Consider the following 16,366-nt stretch of genomic DNA (forward strand, 5'->3'; position numbering starts at 1 on the left):
GGTGGCGGCACACAAGGGAGTAGTGAAGAATGGGGAAAGATAAGGAAGAGCCCTCATGGTGCAGAAGTAAGAAGATTATTTTTTAGGGATCACAGCGGTACGAAGATAGGTCATGGGTCCTTCTGTGTACGTTAACTATAAGCCCAAATAGTAAAAAAAAACACTTCGCAATATCTGTAAAAATTACCAAGCAAAAATGCCCAAAAAATTAACACAAAAAATACTTAAAAAGTGTTTCAAAAAAATATGTTTGTAATTTTTAAAAGCACTTCAAAATTACCAAAAAACACTTCTCACTACAAAAATCATTCCAAAATATACAACAAAAGTACATTCTTTAATTTATTTTTTTATTTTATAGAGTATGTTCCAATTTTGACAAAAATGTTAACTATTCTTCAAAAGGTGTTACATTTTATATGAAATATTAAAGTTTTATTAGAAAAAGGAAATTTCCAGGTTTAGCATTTATTAAAATTGGATATAAAGTATGGCAAAAAATGAACCACCAAGCAAGTTCTACCACTTTTATCGCCCGATGCAACGCACGGGCATTTGTACTAGTGTATCTATAATTTATGAAGCATTCATGCTATATTATTATCTGTTTTGAATGTTTATGGGCTTTATTATACACTTTTATATTACTTTTGGGACCAACCTATTAACCGGAGGCCCAACCCATATTGCTGTTTTATTGCCTATTTCAGTGTTTCGAAGGAAAGGAATATCAAACGGAGTCCAAACGGAATGAAACCTTCGGAAGCGTGATTTTTGGAACGAACATGATCTGGGAGACTTGGAGTACAAGCCAGGGAAGCTTCGAGGAGGCCATGAGATAGGAGGGGCGCGCCCCCTGTCTCGTGGGCCCCTCGTGGCTCCCCCAACCGACTTCTTTCGCCTATATATTCTCATATACCCTAAAACCGTTGAATACGAAGATAGATCGGGAGTTCCGCTGCCGCAAGCCTTTGTAGCCACCAAAAACCTCCCGAGAGCCCGTTTCGGCACCCTGCCGGAGGGGGGATCCCTCACCGGTGGCCATCTTCATCATCCCGGCGCTCTCCATGACGAGGAGGGAGTAGTTCACCCTCTGGGCTGAGGGTATGTACCAGTAGCTATGTGTTTGATCTCTCTCTCTCTCTCTCTCTCTCTCTCTCTCTCTCTCTCTCTCGTGTTCTCTCTATGGCACGATCTTGATGTATCGCGAGCTTTGCTATTATAGTTGGATCTTATGATGTTTCTCCCCCCTCTACTCTCTTGTGATGAATTGAGTTTTCCCTTTGAAGTTATCTTATCGGATTGAGTCTTTAAGGATTTGAGAACACTTGATGTATGTCTTGCCGTGTTTATCTGTGGTGACAATGCGATATCAAGTGATCCACTTGATGTATGTTTTGGTGATCAACTTGCGGGTTCCGCCCATGAACCTATGCATAAGGGTTGGCACACGTTTTCGTCTTGACTCTCCGGTAGAAACTTTGGGGCACTCTTTGAAGTAATTTGTGTTGGTTGAATTGATGAATCTGAGATTGTGTGATGCATATCGTATAATCATGCCCACGGATACTTGAGGTGAAAATGGAGTATCTAGGTGACATTAGGGTTTTGGTTGATTTGTGTCTTAAGGTGTTATTCTAGTATGAACCCTATGATAGATTGAACGGAAAGAATAGCTTCATGATATTTTACTACGGACTCTTGAATAGATAGAACAGAAAGGATAACTTTGAGGTGGTTTCGTACCCTACCATAATCTCTTCGTTTGTTCTCCGCTATTAGTGACTTTGGAGTGACTCTTTCTTGCATGTTGAGGGATTGTTATATGATCTATCTCTGTTATTATTGTTGAGGGAACTTGCACTAGCGAAAGTATGAACCTTAGGCTTTGCTTCCTACCATTGCAATACCGTTTACGCTCACTTTTACCACTTGTTACCTTGCTGTTTTTATATTTTCAGATTACAAAAACCTACATCTACCATCCATATTGCACTTGTATCACCATCTCTTCGCCGAACTAGTGCACCTATACAATTTACCATTGTATTGGGTGTGTTGGGGCAAGAGACTCTTTCTTATTTGATTCCAGGATTGTTTGAGAGAGACCGTCTTCATCCTACGCCTCCAACAGATTGATAAACCTTAGGTCATCCACTTGAGGGAAATTTGCTACTGTCCTACAAACCTCTGCACTTGGAGGTCCAACAACGTCTACAAGAAGAAGGTTGTGTAGTAGACATCACTAACATGATTCAGACGGACTTCAGCTTCGCTACGGGAGAGAAGGTCTCATCGTAGTCAACCCCTTGAACTTGTCGATAACCCTTAGTGACAAGTCGAGCCTTATAGATGGTAACATTACCATCCGCGTCCATCTTCTTCTTAAAGATCCATTTATTTTCTATCGCTCGCCGATCATCAGGCAAGTCTGTCAAAGTCCATACTTTGTTTTCATACATGGATCCTATCTCGGATTGCATGGCTTCAAGCCATTTGTTGGAATCTAGGCCCGCCATCGCTTCTTCATAGTTCGAGGGTTCACTGTTGTCTAACAACATGATTTCCAAGATAGGGTTGCCATACCATTCTGGTGTGGAACGTGTCCTTGTGGACCTACGAAGTTCAGTAGAAACTTGATCCGAAGTACCTTGATCATCATCATTAACTTCCTCTCTAGTCGGTGCAGGCACCACAGAAACATCTTCCTGAGCTGCGCTACTTTCCGCTTCAAGAGGCAGTACTTCATCAAGTTCTACTTTCCTCTCACTTACTTCTTTTGACAGAAACTCTTTCTCCAGAAAGGACCCATTCTTGGCAACAAAGATCTTGCCTTCGGATCTGAGGTAAAAGGTATACCTAATGGTTTCCTTAGGGTATCCTATGAAGACACATTTTTCCGACTTGTTCGAGCTTTTCAGGTTGAAGTTTCTTGACATAAGCATCGCATCCCCAAACTTTTAGACATGATAGCTTAGATTTCTTCCCAAACCATAATTCATATGGTGTCGTCTCAACGGATTTAGACGGTGCCCTATTTAAAGCGAATGTAGCTGTCTCTAGAGCGTATCCCCAAAACGATAGCGGTAAATCGGTAATAGACATCATAGATCGCACCATATCCAATAGAGTGCGATTACGACGTTCGGACACACCATTACGGTGAGGTGTTCCATGCGGCGTGAGTTGTGAAACAATTCCACATTTCCTTAAGCGCGTACCAAATTCGTGACTCAAATATTCTCCCCCACGATCTGATCGTAAGAACTTTATTTTTCTGTCACGTTGATTCTCTACCTCATTCTGAAATTCCTTGAACTTTTCAAAGGTCTCAGACTTGTGTTTCATCAAGTAGACATACCCATATCTACTTAAGTCATCCGTGAGGGTGAGAACATAACGATAGCCTCCGCGAGCCTCAACGCTCATTGGACCGCACACATCAGTATGTATGATTTCCAATAAGTTGGTTGGTCGCTCCATTGTTCCAGAGAACGGAGTCTTGGTCATTTTGCCCATGAGGCATGGTTCGCATGTGTCAAATGATTCGTAATCAAGAGACTCTAAAAGTCCATCTGCATGGAGCTTCTTCATGCGTTTGACACCAATGTGACCAAGGCGGCAGTGCCACAAGTATGTGGGACTATCATTATCAACATTACATCTTTTGGTATTGACACTATGAATATGTGTAACATCACGTTCGAGATTCATTAGGAATAAACGATTGACCAGCGGGGCATGACCATAAAACATATCTCTCATATATATGGAACAACCATTATTCTCAGATTTAAATGAGTAGCCATCTCGTATTAAACGAGATCCAAATACAATGTTCATGCTCAAAGCTGGCACTAAATAACAATTATTGAGGTTTAAAACTAATCCCGTAGGTAAATGTAGAGGTAGCGTGCCGACGGCAATCACATCGACCTTGGAAGCATTCCCGACGCGCATCGTCACCTCATCCTTCGCCAGTCTCCGCTTATTCCGCAGCTCCTGTTTTGAGTTACAAATATGAGCAACCACACCGGTATCAAATACCCAGGAGCTACTACAAGTACTGGTAAGGTACACATCAATAACATGTATATCACATATACCTTTGGTGTTGCCGGCCTTCTTGTCCGCTAAGTACTTGGGGTAATTCCGCTTCTAGTGTCTGTTTCCCTTGCAATAAAAGCACTTAGTCTCAGGTTTGGGTCCATGCTTTGGCTTCTTCCCGGCAACTGGCTTACCGGGCGCGGCAACTCCCTTGCCGTCCTTCTTGAAGTTCTTCTTACCCTTGCCTTTCTTGAAATTAGTGGTTTTATTGACCATCAACACTTGATGTTCCTTTTTGATCTCCACCTCCGCTGATTTCAGCATTGAATATACCTCAGGAATGGTTTTCACCATCCCCTGCATATTGAAATTCATCACAAAGCTCTTATAGCTAGGTGGGAGTGACTGGAGGATTCTGTCGACTACCGCGTCATCCGGGAGATTAACTCCCAGCTGAGATAAGCGGTTGTGCAACCCAGACATTTTGAGTATGTGCTCGCTGACAGAACCATTCTCCTCCATCTTACAACTATAGAACTTGTCGAAGACTTCATATCTCTCGACCCGGGCATGAGCTTGGAAAACCATTTTCAGCTCTTGGAACATCTCATATGCTCCGTGCTGCTCAAAACGCTTTTGGAGCCCCGGTTCTAAGCTGTAAAGCATGCCACACTTAACCAGGGAGTAATCATCACTACGCGACTGCTAGGCGTTCATAACGTCTTGAGTTGCTGCGAAAACGGGTGCTTCACCTAGCGGTGCATCTAGGACATATGCTTTCTTGGCAGCTATGAGGATGATCCTCAAGTTCCGAACCCAGTCCATATAGTTGCTGCCATCATCTTTCAGCTTGGTTTTCTCTAGGAACGCATTGAAGTTGAGGGCAACATTAGCGTGGGCCATTTGATCTACAAGACATATTGCAAAGATTTTAGACTAAGTTCATGATAATTAAGTTCATCTAATCAAATTAATTAATGAACTCCCACTCATATAGACATCCCTCTAGTCATCTAAGTGATACATGATCCGAGTCAACTAGGCCGTGTCCGATCATCACGTGAGACAGACTAGTCATCATCGGTGAACATCTTCATGTTGATCGTATCTTCTATACGACTCATGTTTGACCTTTCGGTCTCTTGTGTTCCGAGGCCATGTCTGTACATGCTAGGCTTGTCAAGTCAACCTAAGTGTTTTGCATGTGTAAATCTGTCTTACACCTGTTGTATATGAACGTTAGAATCTATCACACCCGATCATCGCGTGGTGCTTCGAAACAACGAACCTTCGCAACGGTGCACAGTTAGGGGGAACACTTTCTTGAAATTTTATGAGGGATCATCTTATTTATGCTACCGTCGTTTTAAGCAAATAAGATGCAAAAACATGATAAACATCACATGCAATCAAATAGTGACATGATATGGCCAATATCATTTTGCTCCTTTTGATCTCCATCTTCGGGGCACCATGATCATCATCGTCACCGGCATGACACCATGATCTCCATCATCGTGTCTTCATGAAGTTGTCTCGCCAACTATTACTTCTACTACTATGGCTAATGGTTTAGCAATAAAGTAAAGTAATTACATGGCGTTATTCAATGACACGCAGGTCATACAATAAATTAAGACAACTCCTATGGCTCCTGCCGGTTGTCATACTCATTGACATGCAAGTCGTGATTCCTATTACAAGAACATGATCAATCTCATACATCACATATATATATCATTCATCACATCCTTTTTGGCCATATCACATCACACGACATATGCTGCAAGAACAAGTTAGACGTCCTCTAATTGTTGTTGCATGTTTTTACGTGGGTGCTATAGGTTTCTAGCAAGAACGTTTCTTACCTACGCCAAAAACCACAACGTGATATGACAATTGCTATTTACTCTTCATAAGGACCCTTTTCATCGAATCTGACCCGCTAAAGTGGGAGAGACAGACACCCGCTAGCCACCTTATGCAACTAGTGCATGTCAGTCGGTGGAACCTGTCTCACATAAGCATACATGTAAGGTTGGTCCGGGCCGCTTCATCCCACGATGCCGCTGAATCAAGATAAGACTAGTAGTGGCAAGTAAATTGACAAAATCGACGCCCACAACAACTTGTGTTCTACTCGTGCATAGAAACTATGCATGGACCTAGATCATGATGCCACTGTTGGGGATCGTTGTAGAAATTAAAACATTTCTACGCATCACCAAGATCAATCTATGGAGTAACTAGCAATGAGAGAGAGGGGAGTGCATCTTCATACCCTTGAAGATCGCGAGTCGGAAGCGTTACAAGAATGTGGATGAAGGAGTCGTACTCATAGCGATTCAGATCGCGGTGGATTCCGATCTAAGCGTCGAACAACGACACCTCCGCGTTCAACACACGTGCAGCCCAGTGACATCTCCCGCACCTTGATCCAACAAGGAGGAGGGAGAGGTTGAGGAAGATGGCTCCACAAGTAGCACGACGGCGTGGTGGTGATGGACTGTCAGTTCTCCGGCAGGGCTTCGCCAAGCTCACACGGAGGAGGAGAGGTGTTGGGGAGGGAAGGGGCTGCGCCTTGGATGTGGTGCTGCAGCCCTCCCTCCACCCCTCTATTTATAGGGAGAAGGGGGAAGGGGGCCGGCCCCTCTAGATATGATCGAGGGGGGGGCGGCGGCCAAGGGGAGGGGGCTTGCCTCCCAAGCAAGGGGGGCGCCCCCTTTAGGGTTCCCCCCAACCCTAGGTGCATGGGCCCTAGGGGCGATGGTGCCCAACCCACTTAGGGGCTGGTTACCTTCCACCTACAGCCCATAAGGCCCTCCGGGGCAGGCGGACCCTCCCGGTGGACCACCGGAACCCCTCCGGTGGTCCCGGTACAATACCGGTATACCCCCGAATATTTCAGGAGACCCTATGATGACTTCCCATAGATAAATCTTCACCTCCGGACCATTCCGTAACTCCTCTGATGTCCGGGATCTCATCCGGGACTGCGAACAACATTCGGTAATCACATACAAATCTTCCTTATACCCTAGCGTCATCGAAGCTTAAGTGTGTAGACCCTACGTGTTTGGGAATCATGCAGACATGACTGAGATAACTCCGTGGCCAATAACCAACAACGGGATCTGGATACCCATGTTGTCTCCCATGCATTCCACGATGATCTCATCGGATGAACCACTATGTCGAAGATTCAAGCAATCCCATATACAATTCCGTTTGTCAATTGGTATGTTACTTGCCCGAGATTCGATCGTCGGTATCCCAATACCTCGTTCAATCTCGTTACCGGCAAGTCACTTTACTCGTTCCGCAATGCATGATCCCGTGACCAACTACTTAGTCACACTGAGCTCATTATGATGATGCATTACCGAGTGGGCCCAGAGATACTTCTCCATCATACAGAGTGACAAATCCCAGTCTCGATCCGTGCCAACCCAACAGACACTTTTGAAGATACCTGTAGTGCACCTTTATAGCCACCCAGTTACGTTGTGACGTTTGGTACACCCAAAGCATTCCTACGGTATCTGAAAGTTGCACGATCTCATGGTCTAAGGAAATGATACTTGACATTAGAAAAGCTTTAGCAAACAAACTACACGATCTTGTGCTATGCTTAGGATTGGGTCTTGTCCATCACATCATTCTCCTAATGATGTGATCCCGTTATCAATGACATCCAATGTCCATAGTCAGGAAACCATGACCATTTGTTGATCAACGAGCTAGTCAACTAGAGGCTCACTAGGGACTTGTTGTGGTCTATGTATTCACACATGTATTACGGTTTCCGGTCAATACAATTATAGCATGAACAATAGACAATTATCATGAACAAGGAAATATAATAATAACCATTTTATTATTGCCTCTAGGGCATATTTCCAACAATGCACTATTCCATAAGGGACTGATTGGATCCAAAAGTTTAGTGCTATGGTTAGAATTCATTCTTAATACTTTTCTCGTAGTTGCGGATGCTTGCGAGAGGGTTAATCATAAGTAGGAGGTTTGTTCAAGTAAGAACAACTCCTAAGCACCGGTCCACCCACATATCAAATTATCACAGTAACGAACACGAATTAAGCCAACATGATGAAAGTAACTACATGAAATTCCCGTGTACCCTCAAGAACACTTTGCTATCATAAAAGACCATTTTGGCCTGTCCTTTGCCTCAAAAGGATTGGGCTAGCTTGCTGCACTTTTGTTACTACTATCATTATTTGCTCGTTACAAATTATCTTGCTATCAAACTGCTCCACTACTCACAATTTTAGCACTTGCAGACAATACCTTGCTGAAAACCACTTGTCATTTCTTCTGCTCCTCGTTGGGTTTGACACTCTTACTTATCGAAAAGGATACAATTGACCCCATATACTTGTGAGTCATCAAGGCTATTTTTTGGCGCCATTGCCGGGGAGTGAAGCGCTCTTGGTAAGTGGAAATTGGTAAGGAAACATTATTACCACGTGCTAAAATTTATTGTCACTTGCTACTATGGAAAATAATCCCTTGAGGGGTTTGTTCGGGGTATCTTCACCTTGACAGGAACCATAATTAGTTGCCCCTCAACCTACTGCACCTACTGAAATTATTGAATATGAAATTCCTTCAGGTATGCTAGAACAACTGCTAGCTAATCCTTATGCAGGAGATGGAACCGAACATCTTGATATGCACTTGATATATGTGGATGAAATTTGTGGATTGTTTAAGATTGTAGGTTTGCCCGGAGATGAAGCTAAGAAGAAGTTTTTCCCTTTATCTTTGAAGGGAAAAGCATTGACATGGTATAGGCTATGCGATGATATTGGATCTTGGAACTGGAATTGGTTGAAATTGGAATTTCATCAAAAATATATATCCTATGCATCTAGTTCATCGTGATCGGAATTATATATATAATTTTTGGCCTCGTGAAGGATAAAGTATCACTCTAGCTTGCGGGAGGCTTAATTCAATGTTACATTCATGACCCAATCATGATCTCTCGAGAGAAATTATTATTTAGAATTTTTATGCTCGGCTTTCTTGTAATGATCAATCCATGCTCGATACTTCTTGTACTGGTTCTTTTATGAAGACGACTATTGAATTCCGGTGGGTTATTTTAGAAAGAATTAAACGCAACTCTGAAGATTGGGAACTCGACAAAGGTAAAGAGTCAGGTATTGAACCTAAGTTTGATTGTGTTAAATCTTTTATGAATACCGATGCCTTTCAAAAGTTTAGCACTAAATATGGACTTGACTCTGAGATATAGTAGCTTCCTTTTGTGAATCTTTTGCTACTCATGTTGATCTCCCTAAGGAGAAGTGGTTTAAATATCACCCACCTATTAAAGAAGAAGTTAAAGAACCGGTAAAAGCTAAAGAAGAAACAATCATTTACAATGTTGATCTAGTTGTTCCCACTGCTTATATTGAAAAACCACCTTTCCCTGTTAGGATGAAAGAACATGCCAAAGCTTCAACTGTGGTTAACAATAGTTATGTTAGAACACCCAAACCATCTGAACAAATCAGAGTTGAACCTAGTGTTGCTATTGTTAAAGATCTCTTAGTTGATAATACTGATGGGCATGTTATTTACTTCTATGATGAAGCTTCTAGAATTGCCAAACCTGAAGGAAAAGATAAATATAAACCAATTGTTGGCATGCCTGTTGTCTCAGTTAAGATAGGAGATCACTGTTATCATGGGTTATGTGATCTAGGTGCTAGTGTAAGTGCTATTCCTTTCTCCTTATATAAAGAAATTAAGGATGAAATAGCACCTGCTAAAATAGAAGGCACAGATGTCACTATTAAACTTGCCAATAGAGATACTATATCACCAATTGCGATTCTTAGAGATGTTGAAGTCTTGTGTGAAAAATAAAATACCCTACTGATTTTCTTGTTCTTAGCTCCCCACAAGATGACTTTTGTCCCATTATTTTTGGTAGACCTTTCTTGAACACCGTCAATGCTAAAATATATTGTGAGAAACAAACTGTCAGTGTGAGCTTTGGTGATGAATCTCATGAATTTAATTTTTCCAAGTTTAGTAGACAACCTCATGAGAAGTATTTGCCTAGTAAGGATGAAATTATTGCTCTTGCTTCTATTGTTGTGCCTCCTACTGATCCTTTGGAACAATATTTGCTAGACCATGAAAATGATTTGCATATGCGTGAAAGAAATGAAATAGATAGAATCTTTTTCGAACAATAACCTCTGCTTCAACACAATTTGCCTATTGAAACTCTAGGAGGTCCTCCTCCACCTAAAGGTGATCCTATGTTTGAATTAAAACAATTTCCAGATACTTTGAAATATGCTTATCTCGATGAGAAAAAGATATATCCTATTATTGTTAGTGCTAACCTTTTAGAACATAAAGAAGAAAGATTGTTGAAAGTTCTAAGGAAGCACAAGGCTGCTATTGGATATACTCTTGATGATCTTAAGGGCATTAGTTTCACTCTATGTCAGCACAAGATTAATATGGTAACCTGATGCTAAACCCGTTGTTGATTACCAACATCGGTTAAATCCAAAGCTGAAAGAAGTGGTAAGAACGGAAATATTGAAACTTCTGGAAGCATGTATAATCTATCCTATAGCTGATAGTAGATGGGTAAGTCCTGTTCATTGTGTCCCTAAGAAGGGAGGTATTACTGTTGTTCCTAATGATAAGAATGAGCTCATTCCACAAAGAATTGTCATAGGCTATAGGATGGTAATTGATTATAGAAAATTAAACAAAGCAACTAGAAAAGATCATTACCCTCTACCTTTTATCGATCAAATGTGAGAAAGATTATCTAAGCACACACATTTTTTGCTTTCTTGATGGATATTCTGGTTTTTCACAAATACCTGTTTTACAAGCTGATAAATAAAAGACCAGTTTTACTTGTTCTTTTGGAACTTTTGCTTATAGACGTATGCCTTTTGGTTTATGTAATGCACCTTCTACCTTTCAAAGATGTATGACTGCTATATTCTCTGATTTTTGTGAAAATATTGTTGAGGTTTTCATGGATGACTTTTTTGTTTATGGGAAGTCTTTTGATGATTGTTTAAGCAATCTTTATCGAGTTTCGCAGAGATGTGAACAAACAAATCTTATCTTGAATTGGGAGAAGTGCCACTTTATGGTTAACGAAGGTATTGTCTTGGGCTATAAAATTTTTGAGAGAGGCATTGAGGTGGACAAAGCCAAGGTACTCGTAGAGAATGACATGTCCTAAAGATATTAAAGGTACTCGTAGTTTCCTTGGTCATGCTGAGGTTTATCAAAGACTTTTCTAAAATTTCTATGCCTCTTATGAATCTTTTGCAAACGGATATTCCCTTTGTGTTTGATGATGATTGTTTGGCCGCCTTTGAAACACTAAAGAAAGCCTTAATTACTGCACCTGTTGTTCAACCACCTGATTGGAACTTGCCTTTTGAGATTATGTGTGATGCTAGTGATTATGCTGTTCTAGGACAAAGAGTTGATAAGAAACTGAATGTTATCCATTATGCTAGTAAAACTCTAGATAGTGCTCAACAAAATTATGCTACTACTGAAAAAGAATTCTTAGCAGTGGTGTTTGCTTGTGATAAATTCAGAACTTACATTGTTGATTCTAAAGTAATTGTTCACACTGATCATGTTGCTATAAAATATCTTATGGAAAAGAAAGATGCTAAACCTAGACTCATTATGTGGGTTCTTCTGCTACAAGAATTTGATTTTCGTATCACTGATAGGAAAGGAGCAGAGAACCCCGTAGATGATAACTTGTCTAGGCTTGGAAATATTCTTGATGACCCACAACCTATTAATGATAGCTTTCCTGATGAACAACTAGCTGCAATAAATGTTTCTAATAGTACACCTTGGTATGCTGACTATGCTAATTATATTGTTGCTAAATACATACCACCTAGTTTGACATACCAACAAAAGAAAAAAATTCTTCTATGATTTAAGACATTACTTTTGGGATGACCCATATCTTTATAAAGAACGAGTAGATGGTATTATTAGACGTTGTGTACCTGAGCATGAACAGGAACAAATCCTACGGAAATGTCACTCTGAAGCTTATGGAGGACATCACACGAGAGACAGAACCACTCATAAGGTATTGCAATCTGGTTTTTATTGGCCTACTCTCTTCAAAGATGCCCGTAAGTTTGTCTCGTCTTGTGATGAATGCCAAAGAATAGGTAATATCAGTAAGCGTCAAGAAATGCCTATGAATTATTCACTTGCTGTTGAACCATTTGATGTTTGGGGATTTGATTTCATGGGACCTTTTCCTTCCTCTAATGGGTATACACATATTTTGGATGTTGTTGATTATGTTACTAAGTGGGTAGAAGCTATTCCAACCAGTAGTGCTGATCACGACACCTCTATTAAAATGCCTAAGGAAGTTATTTTCCCAAGGTTTGGAGTCCCTAGATATTTAATGACTAATGATGGTTCACACTTTATTCATGGTGCTTGCCGTAAAATGCTTACTAAGTATGATGTTAACCATAGAATTGCATTGCCTTATCATCCTCAGTCTAGTGGTCAACTTGAACTTAGCAATAGAGAAATAAAACCAATCTTACAAAAGATTGTCAATAGGTCCCAAAAGAATTGGTCTAAGAAATTAGATGATGCACTTTGGGCTTATAGAACAGCATATAAAGCTCCTATGGGTATGTCTCCATATAAAATGGTTTATGGGAAAGCTTGTCATTTGCCTCTTGAGTTAGAACATAAAGCATACTGGCCAATTAAAGAACTCAATTATGATTTCAAACTTGCTGGTGAAAAGAGGTTATTTGATATTAGCTCATTAGATGAATGCAGAACCCATGCTTATGAAAATGCAAATTTATTTAAAGAAAAAGTTAAAAGATGGCATGACAAAAGAATCCAAAAGCGTGAGTTCAAACTTGGGGAATATGTTCTTTTGTACAACTCTCGTTTCAGATTCTTTGCAGGAAAACTCCTCTCCAAATGGAAAGGACCCTATGTCATCGAGGTGGTCTATCGATCCAGAGCTATCAAAATAAATAATGCTGAAGGTACTAACCCGAAGGTTGTCAATGGGCAACGAATAAAACACTATATCTCAGGTACGCCCATTAATGTTGAAAGTAATATTATCCAAACTTTGACACCGGAAGAACACATAAAGGAAACCTTCTGAAACACTCCAGAATCATGAAAAAGAGGAGGTACGTGATACAGTAAGTAAACGGACTCCGAAAAATCCGCAAAAATATTTTTTTGTCAGTTTTGGAATATTTAGAAAATTAGGAAAATAAGAAACTTCTAGGAAAGTGACCCTGGTGGGCACGATACACCAGGGCGCGCCAGGCATGCCTGGCGTGCCCAGGTGGGTTGTGCCCACCTCGGGTACTTTCCGGACTCTGTTTTTCTTCAGTTCTGCTTGTTCCCCAATATAAAAAATCTTTATATACCTCCCGAACCTGTTAATCTCCGTATCACGGAGAAATCTCCTCTTATCTTTTCTTGCTGTTTTTTGTCAGATCTGCTGAGCCCGGCATCATGTCTTCTTCTCCCTCTGATCATATGGAAGAGGATGCTTGGTTGATGAAGATCGATTTGAAGAGAGAAGACCCCGTTGGAGCAGCTAAGGAGGACAAGAGCAAGGAGGCCACCGGAGATCAAGTTCCAATCGACGAGCAAGCCTTACCTGCCGATGAGGAAGAGGAAGATATCCTTAAACCCTACTATTCTGATCTTACCCCCACTGAGATTGCAGCCTTCAGGATCATTGAAATGGTTTGTATACAAAATAAGTATCTCACTCGTGAAAATATTCTGCATATGGAGCACATCGCTTCCCTGCGGAGTGTCACCCGGAGATTGGAGAGTCTCTTGGTCCTTAAAGACCGAATCACTTCTACTTCATCACCACCACCTTCTTCGTGATCACCAAATGAGAACTGAGTATCGGGTAAGGGCACTCCCCTTTGCTTTCGCCAAGCTTGGGGGAGGTGCCCCGGTATCGTATCATCTCCACTATATTTTGCCTTTACTTTCTTAGTTTGATCCATGATTATCTTTTGCTATTAGATGAATTAAAGTTTAGTTCGATCCTTTCTTTTTGTGAGTTTGCTTAGTGATCAATCTTTGTAATCGTGTGCGAGATATATAAAAAAGTTTGGTTTGAGTTTTGCCTTCTTTACTCTCCTGTTTCAATAAAAAGAAAGGAAATAAAAGGAAAATAACATATGCTAATCTTATGGTAAGTGATGACATTACACAAGGAAAAGTATAAGTAGAAAATTTTATTGTAGATTGACAAACATAACATTGGTCAATGATGCAACTCACGAAAGAATTAATAAGGGAAGAGAAGATTCACATATAAATATACTATCATGGAAATCTTTTATGATTTTGGGCACCCATCAAAATATTATATGCCAAAATTGTTGACGTTGGACAAGGAAGACAACTTAATGATTTATGTTTGTTCATATTCACATAGAAGTTATATTGTCACAGATCTTTCAACATGTGGTGCTTGCCCTTATCTTTGCTAGCCAAAAACTCCACACTAAGTAGACATACTAATTGTGCATCCAAAACCCTTAAAACCAAATCTTGTTTGAGAGTCCACCATACCTACCTATGGATTGAGTAAGATCCTTCAAGTAAGTTGTCATCGGTGCAAAAAGGGCAATAAAAATCGCTTCTAAAAGTGTGAGATCATTTAGTGTAAGGAAAACTGAGCGTTGTACGAACTTGTGATGGTGAAGAATAAAAGTGACAGATTGCATAATAAAGGTTGCCATCACAAGGGGCAATATAATGTGACGTTCTCTTGCACTAAGGGGTTGAGCATACAAACAAAAAGCGCATGGCAACCTCTGCTTCCCTCTGCGAAGGGCCTATCTTTCACTTCCATGTATTTACTTTCATGCAAGAGTCAAAGTTTTCCTCTATATTCCTTTTACTTTTCTCCTTTGGCAAGCATCATGTGGTGAGGAAATATCTAGGCACATATATCCAGTTGAATATGGGTAGCATGAGTTATTATTATTGACATCACCCTTGAGGTGAGTGCGTTGGGAGGTGAAACTATAAGCCCCTATCTTTCTATGTGTCCAGTTGAAACGTTTTGCTCATGTGTACGCGGTGAGTGTTAGCAATTATAGAAGACTAAATGATGTTTGAGTATGTGGACTTGCCTAAAGGCTCTGATACGTGACCCTTCCTGAAAAGATGATGAATTGTAGTTGCAAAGTTGACTGACACTGGTACCATTAGGTGCTATACAAACAGTTTTAACCCCATTCCGCGATGGCGTTCGAAACCGTCGCCTAGTGAGTGTGGGCGATAGGGGGTCCTTCCCACACAACCCAGAAACCATCGGGGATGGGCGAGCGGCTACTGACGATCCCCATAGAACAAACGTATGAGAAGCCGCACCAGTCCCACATGTTACATCTCTATGTTACGTTTCTGATCAGAGAGACATCCCAAACGATTAAGCCACTATAGTCGTGTGAAAAAGGTGGGTGAGGGAGTCCTGGATTAGGGGGTGTCCGGATGGCCGGACTAAGACCTTTGGCCGGACTCCCGGACTATGGAGATACAAGATTGAAGACTCCGTCCCGTGTCCGGATGGGACTTTCCTTGGCGTGGAAGGCAAGCTTGGCGATACGACACGAAGATCTCCTCCCATTGTAACCGACTCTGTGTAACCCTAGCCCTCTCCGGTGTCTATATAATCCGGAGAGTTTTAGTCCATAGGACGAACAACAATCATACCATAGGCTAGATTCTAGGGTTTAGCCACTCCGATCTCGTGGTAGATCTACTCTTGTACTACCCGTATCATCAATATTAATCAAGCAGGAGTAGGGTTTTACCTCCATCGAGAGGGCCCGAACCTGGGTAAAAACATCGTGTCCCTTGTCTCCTATTACCATCCGCCTAGACGCACAGTTCGGGACCCCCTACCCGAGATCCGCCGGTTTTGACACCGACATTGGTGCTTTCATTGAGAGTTCCTCTGTGTTGTCGCCTTCTAGGCCCGATGGCTTCTTCGCTCGTCAATCGCGATGCGGTCCGGGATGAGACTTTTCTTCCCGGACAGATCTTCGTATTCGGCGGCTTCGCACTGCGGGCCGACTCGTTCGGCCATCCGGAGCAGATCGAAAGCTACGCCCCTGGCCATCAGGTCAGGTTTGGAAGCTTAACCTACACGATCGACATCCGCGGGGACTTGATCTTCGACGGATTCGAGCCACAACTGGGCGCGCCGCACTGTCATGATGGGCAC

The sequence above is a fragment of the Triticum dicoccoides genome, chromosome 4B, assembly GCF_002162155.2.
Source record: "Triticum dicoccoides isolate Atlit2015 ecotype Zavitan chromosome 4B, WEW_v2.0, whole genome shotgun sequence".
Classification (NCBI taxonomy): Eukaryota; Viridiplantae; Streptophyta; class Magnoliopsida; order Poales; family Poaceae; genus Triticum; species Triticum dicoccoides.